Below are 6521 nucleotides of genomic sequence, written 5' to 3' on the forward strand. Positions count from 1 at the left end.
GTTGTTGGTTTTATTTTTAATCCCTACCAAAAGCATTGATCTCTAATACATAATTACAATTGAATAAGATCTCTAATACATAATCATGATTGAATAAAATGAGATAAACACATCTTTAAGTGGCAACCAAACAGGCCCTTAGAATCTGGAATACAAAGTCCAATAAAATGTATAAAGCCATGGATAAACCAAAATTATCAAGCATGTGTATTTAACCAGAATTAACCTTAAACTGGAAAAAAAAAAAAAAAAAAAAAAAGAATATCCATACCTTTTTCTGGTAGAAGGCCACACCATGAACGTTAAAAGGTATGTTCCTACTGTGGAAGGATGTCTGGAATGCTCTCCCAGATACATGTGGAATATAAGCTAAACACATCAATTTTCATAAACTCATCTTTGAACTAGTTTTAAGAAGCCAACTGAAAAAGATGAATTTGGATGCCTTACCTTCTTTCCTATGAAAAAAAAAAAGAAAAAAAAAAAAAAAAGAAAGAGAGAAAGAAACATTCGACAACTAGTTCGGTGAGCCGCACACCCAGCAGGGAATGCCTTCTACAGCTGGAGGCTGTGATTATGGTGAAGCTGAGTCGATTATGGTGAATGATGAGGAAGTTGGTGTAGCCAACACTACTGCAATGAGTGGAGCTGGTGAACACAAAAGGCCTGAAGATGCACAAAATTTAGTTAACATAGAAGAGGAGAAACATGTTTAGCCCACAACCTTAGAAATTGATGTTGGGCACTCTGAAAGCAAAGGACATATCCTGCCATCGAGAAGCATGGATAATGATCTGGAACATGGAGGTTATTCAGGAAATGAGCATCCCATTGAAGACAAACAGAGTTGGTGCCAAACAGATGGATGTAGTTTTGTGCGCGAGCCATTTCTAATGGCTATCAGGAAACTTAGCTGGGTAAGAATGTCTTGTGAGAAATTGCCATGGACTAGCAGTATTTCTGAAACAAGGCAAACCAATGCCAGTAATCTAAGCAGTGGGGACTGGAAACAAGTTAATGTTGCAGATACACAATTTGATTCTAGAGCCTGTTGTAGCAGCTTACATGAGCCATTGCCTGAGCCTCTTGAAGACAGATTGGAACACAACAAAGCTCATAAATCTCAAGCTGTCTCTTTTCCTAGGCCTGTGCCATGTGCAGAAATGCACCAATCAATTCCAATTCAGAATCTAAATTGAAGTTTTAACAACTATCATTTTATAAATCCTATGTTTTCTATTTATACAGATAGGCTTTCCATTTGTATACAGATAAGACATCTTATAAAATGATAATCTAATTGTATCCGGATGTGGCATGCCAAATTTATGCCTATGCAGTGCTTCTGTTCAAATTAAATACATTCCAACCCATCGCGTTCTCTAGCGTTCAAATATTGTTTTTTAAAATAATATTTATTGCATGGGAAATATCATCATTGCCAACTCAGCTATTTCAAGTCCCTCCTAGAGGAACTACAAACAGAGAAATAAGAAAGACAGGCCCAAAAGTAACAGCTTGGCAAAGTAAAACTACAAGAAGAAATAAATAAGTTTGCATAGTCTAACAATGTAAAACCTCACCTCTATTCCAAGGATTTTGCTGACTCCGTACATGTGATGCAAACCAAAAAGTTATTTCAATAAATCATCCATCAGTTTTAATGACTAGGAAGATATGCCATAGCTGTTGGTAATTATTTTTTTATTATTAAAAAAAAAAAAAAAAAAAAAGAGAGAGAGCAAAGGAAATCAGCTTGAGTAGAAAGCTAAATTAACTTAACAACTGAATATGCTGCATTATCTTGCAAAGGATTTGGATAAGTCTGCAAAAGATAAATGTGCCAAAGCCCAGTAGATAGACTTCTTTCAAAGGTTAATGGAAATATATAGATTCATTGTACAGTTCTAAGATCCAACCATTCAAAGAAAAATAAAATGGAAAATTAAATCTTCTTGCCATAATAATCCATAAAACATAAATAGTGATATTTGACAAAAAAGAACAAGCTCAATAGAGGGTTATCATGCTTCAGTCATGGCTTGTTTATTGATTGAGACATAATGTCCAAAGTTTGATTTCAATAGAGAGTTATCATGCTTCAATCACCAACAAGGATAATTTTAAGCAACATTATATGTTGTGGTATCAATAATTTTGTCAATTACAGAAATAGCAAAATGAATGACCTAACTACAAGATTGCATCTTTTACAGAATGAGAAGATCAACAAGAGGAGGAATCTGCTTCACTGGTTGTTCATAAACCTTTGAATAAAAAGTAACAGGATATTGGGAAGTGATATAACCAGTAGTCTTTGAGCCACCTTTCAGGGAAAAAAGAAAAAAGAAAAAAGTGAGCCAAACATGTCTACCTTGCTGATAGAAGTGGCTGAAGTGTCACAGGAAGAGATAATGGAGAAAGCCAATTGGAGAACATGTTGCAGAGAGACATGCAATGAGGAGCTATTATGTTTGGAATCTAGAGTAAGGAAAGCAAGAGCAATGGAAAATAGAAAGACAACCTTAATCGCTAGCCAAAGTCAAGGACTCATAAAGGGTGTCTTCATCAAAAGTGGTATGGTGAGAGACTATTTAATCTTTTGGACGCAGAAGAGATTAACTGAAGTGTCCAGCAAAGCACACTCCAAAAATCTTGGCACGGGGACACTTTTGTACACAAATAAATATTATTTTATTTAAATAAATAGAATTAAAAATGCAATAAAACAATGAAAAAAAATAGAAACTGAAAATAGCAAAGAAGGAAAGAAAGGAAAACTTATTAACCAGAGTTTTTTCATCAATCCACACAATTTTCATGTATTTTTTAGGAATGTAGTTTTCATATATTTCTAAAATATTTACAATTTAGTCTGTCCACTTTATTTTTAACTGGTTATCACTATTCAGTACAGTAATGCATCCAAATGCAACAGCTTAAAGCAATCTGGTTCATTTACTGAAAACCACGCATCATTACTTTTCACAATTTTTTTCTCCGGATCCATTTCATTTACTTCAAAGAATCCAACCAAATTAAGGACAAAACTGAAATCCAGACTACACCTTCTATATGTATCTGAGTGTTCCTTTGCTTCGAATAGTGGCACCCCATACAGAAATTCATAGCACAAGACTCCCAAGCTCTAAATGTCTACTCCAGAGTCATGCTCTACACTTTCCACTAACAAGGCCGCATATAACAGAGTTCAGGTCTAAATGGATAATCAATCCATCAGCATTATATTCTTTTAAGGACCTACAGACAGGGACGACTTTGAATTTACCCATCTCGGGTGGAAGAAAATCTAGAGTACCACACATCGTTTGCCTGCGGTTGAATGGATCAGATAGGTAGAACACCAATCTTTCCTGAAGTCCAACAACAGAACACTCAGATTCAAGCATGCTTGACAAATTTAAAGTAGGTAGGATATGAGTCTGCAACAGTAAACCTTCTCCAGCTGTTTCTGGAGATCCCTTGAACATGCAATTGAAATAGGAAGCAGCTGCCTGCCTGCGAAGTTCCACCTTCGTTGGATCGTATGATTTATAGCAAAAATAAACCAGGTCTAGTGGTCCAAAGACTACTGAAATGAATTTGTGGTCTCCCAGTTGGGTCATACTAGTCAATTGAGTCCAAAGAAAACCTATTTCTCGAAACGAATGAAAGAAATGTGGGATGACCATCCACAAGTAAGCCTCGGGCAGAGGAAGATCAAAGAACTCACCAAAATCTTGATGGCCCTGAACAATAATAAAATCATGCAATGTTTAAGGTATGAGTGGTTTAATTAGTGGTCAGAATTTTCATGCATGTGCAGTATTGTCAATGGGCAAAGCTAAGGCCTATACAAGCTCGACTAGTACAATAGATTCCACATCCAAGCAAGGTCTATTCTTGATACAGTTTCTCAAATTAGATACTGTCCTCATTAACAAGAAATCATATTTTCTTTTTCTTTTCTTTTCTTTCTTTTTTTTTTTTTTTTTTTGGGTTAGCTTGTTAGTACACACCCATGTCAGTACACACACTCCATGTTAGCCACCCCGCTAGGGATCGATACCAAGACCTCAAGTGTTGAAACGAGGTATCTCCACTCAGTCTGCCAGTTGAGCTATGGATCTGGGTGTAAGAAATCATATTTTCTTAACAAATATGAATTCTTTTTATTGGAATTTTGATACAACGTGAAACCAACAGAAAACCAATGGAAAAATAATACTGTTATGGGAAGATCCGAGTCCTCTCTATTCCGAGGTCCAACACCATTCAGATCCGACCGGAAACACCAGAGTAAGTCTAGAATTGCGAGAATAACCAAAGGGAAAGAATCCCGGCTCGACCCTAGTTACGCTTTTACTCCGAGGTTGTCGGTTCGGAGTAATCTGAGGCCGAGGCAGTCGGTGTGAAGCTTAGACCGCTCAGACCGGAATCTACCGTTCTACTATTGCACAACTAGAGACGGTTATTCCACCACCCACGTCTGCATGCCACCCACGTCCGCATGACCACACGACGGTTGTACAACCGAGTTTCCCGCGGAATGTGGTGAGTGCCCCAAAACGCGCCGAGTTATGTAGACACGCCCTCTCCAGGTGAGGAGTATAAATAACATCTCACAATGAGGAAACGGGTACGCAATATCTCACACACTCTCTCTACAAACGAACTTAGACCCAGATTCCCTTGACCTGACTTGGGCATCGGAGGGTCCGCTGTCTAGACCATGGTCTCCTTTGCTCACCGTGGTTGTGTAGGTTCAAGACGTTGAAGCGGCTCGGGGTTTAGCGATCTGAGCGGAGAGTCATCCGGATTTAGTCATCAACATTTTTGGCATCGTCTGTGGAAGCTGATACGAAAAGTCAGTTCTCTATTCTCAAGTACAATGGCAAGAGGAAAGAAGAAATTTGCAGCCGTGGAACCTGAACCGAATGAGTAGACTATCTTCCTCCTTACTTCATGTTGAATTTGCTCCAGGGCCATCTCAGTGCTCCTGTAATCGCGCAAGCAAGTATCGAGCTATGTAAAGCGAGATACAAGCTCTGCGGGACGAAATCAACCAGATGAAACAGCGACAGGAGCAGCAGCAACAACCGCATCCTGTCCAGGAAACAGTCGGACCAGTGGTCGAAGTCCAGTCCGCACCACGGAGTATGAGACCTGAGGGGTCCCAACATCAATCCGCTCAAGTTCCAGCCTCGATCCAAAACCCTCCTGCGACCCAAGACTGAGTTCCGACTCAGAACACAATGACTAGAGTTCCAACGAACGTCTCAGTCACCTCAATTCTACCACCGACGGATCTCCGTCATGAGATAGAAAGGAGGATGGGAAGAAGAACCCCTGAAGTGGAAGCCACACAAGAGATAGTGGCTGAAAACAAGGACCCATGGGAGACACGGTTTGCGGACCTCAATGACAAGATTCTGATGTTGGAAAAGAATCAGCAGCCGTCCTCTGTTCCCGCCGCCATCCAAGCAATGATGGAAGAGATCGAGCCTCCTTTCACTCTGCAATCATGAGTGAGGTGATGCCACAGAGGTTTCGGATACCTCCCGTCATCCAATACTTTAGGTCTGGTGTTCCATCCGAGCATGTGGAGGCTTTATCATTCGTGGATGCAAATCCAGACAGCGACAGACGCAATGATGAGCACAGGATTCTCGATCACACTCACAGGGTCTGCTCGGAGTTGGTACCGTCAGCTCAAACCAAACTCCATCGGTTCCTTTGCAGAGTTCAGCCGATTATTCCTTACTCAATTCATTAGTGGTAAGAAGAGTCGAAAACCGAATATTCACCTATTCACCATTAAGCAAGGGCCTAAGGAATCATTGAAAGACTACATCGCTCGTTTCAATGAAGAAGCATTACAGGTGGAAGACTATGATGACAAGATAACGCTTTCTACCGTGTTCAGTGGTCTAAAAGAGGGGAAGTTCACCTTCTCCATTTGAAAGAATCCGCCGATGATGTTAGCCGAGCTCGTCACCAGAGCTCAGAAGTACACTAACGCCGAGGAATTCTTCAACGCTTGCAAGAATGTTCAAGTAGCAGAGCCGACTGGTAAAGGGAAGAGGCCAAGGAACGAAGAACCTCAGCCGTCCAGCAAAAGACCAGACGACCGCGCTCCTCGCGATCGTTGTCCGAGCAGAAAACCAGAGGGTAAATTCCGTTCCTACACTCCCCTCAACACATCTACCGAGCAGATTCTATTAGACATTAGAGGGCAAAAACTCTTGAATTGGCCTGCTTGTATGAAGGCCGACCCAGATCATCGAGACAAGTGCAAGTATTGTCGCTTCCATCGAGACCACGGCCACAACATAGCCGATTGTGTGGATCTCAAAAATGAGATTGAGATTCTTATCTATAAGGGTCATCTGCGGCGGTACACCAAGGAAGAGAGAACAACTCGAAGAGAAGAGCGAGAGCAGCCGAATAACACCGCAGAAGAGATAGCCGAAATCTGCACCATCTTCGGTGGTTCATCCGGCGTTGGAGATTCAAACAAG

General features: G+C 40.6%; 1 long non-coding RNA gene across 1 annotated transcript; it reads right to left on the reverse strand.

Annotated features, from left to right (window-relative positions):
- Positions 1–1729: 1729 nt before the first annotated feature.
- Positions 1730–5471, reverse strand: LOC131249789 (uncharacterized). The gene is made up of 2 exons (XR_009172862.1): positions 3290–5471; positions 1730–3186 (listed from the first exon to the last, which is right to left on the reverse strand). It is a non-coding gene; the product is annotated as an uncharacterized LOC131249789 (long non-coding RNA).
- Between the last annotated feature and the right edge of the window lie 1050 nt (positions 5472–6521).

Source organism: Magnolia sinica, chromosome 1, assembly GCF_029962835.1.
Source record: "Magnolia sinica isolate HGM2019 chromosome 1, MsV1, whole genome shotgun sequence".
NCBI lineage: Eukaryota > Viridiplantae > Streptophyta > Magnoliopsida > Magnoliales > Magnoliaceae > Magnolia > Magnolia sinica.